This window comes from Propithecus coquereli, unplaced genomic scaffold (genome assembly GCF_000956105.1).
Source record: "Propithecus coquereli isolate 6110/MARCELLA unplaced genomic scaffold, Pcoq_1.0 Scaffold571, whole genome shotgun sequence".
Taxonomy (NCBI): Eukaryota; Metazoa; Chordata; class Mammalia; order Primates; family Indriidae; genus Propithecus; species Propithecus coquereli.
Window position 1 is genome coordinate 767803 of NW_012151630.1, and position 1002 is coordinate 768804.

The window sequence follows — 1002 nt, forward strand, 5'->3', positions numbered from 1 at the left end:
TGCCGTGGAGCTGGGCCTCCTGGGGGCGGGGGTGGGGACTCAGGTATTTGAAACATGCTTTTAATAATCTCAGCAGAAAAAAAAAAAGACTCCAAAATAAAAACTGTATAATAATATCCCAATATTAAGGTTAGTCATGGCATAAAGTGAGGAAACCCGGTAAATGGTTGTTTAAAGACGAGAGCTGCTGGGCTGGCCCTGCTGGGGGCCTATGCACACCGGGAGCAGCACCTCCACGATGTGAAACCAGTACACACGTGTGAACCAGCTGTCAGATCACACCACTGATCCACATGCGAGTTCTGACCTGCTCCATTTCCGAGCTGGGCCTGTTCACCAGGGAGGTTGCCGGAGATGCCAAACTGGGTGCGGACACCCCGTCGGCAAAGCACTAAGCCCAGAGCTCCTGGCTTGAGCCATCCTGACGCAGCCTCCAGAGCCGCTGGAGCTAGAGGTGCAGGTTTCTAAAGCAATGTCCTATCTACTCATCCCGACCCACCTCACGACCTCACAGTGCCGACCTGCAGCCTTCTTTCTCGACCGGCTGGGAAAACACTGAAAATTAACCAAGCTCGTGACTATTTTACAATAGCCTCACTGCTAACACTGAAAGTCCGTTCCTATGTTTTAGGAAAAGTATAAAATATGTATCTGCGTACTATTTCATGAATGTTACAACAAGCAATTAAAATAAACTTAAGACATTTCATTTTTAAGATTTTACAGATTAGTACACTATGATTTATGAACCTATGTCGAATCTCTCAATATTTTACTCAGTTATAAAACATTTTTCCTTATAAGCCCTTTAACTTACACCTCAATAATACATCTTTATATTTATGAAAATGTTAATATTTTGAATACTTCATTATTCATAATGGGCAGAAATATACTATTTAATAATCTTTCAGTTTTTCTTTTTAAAAAGAAACATCACAAAATAGGTCACTGAGAACTTTTTGCTGCAAAGATGAAAATGATTATTTGTCACAAGAATTT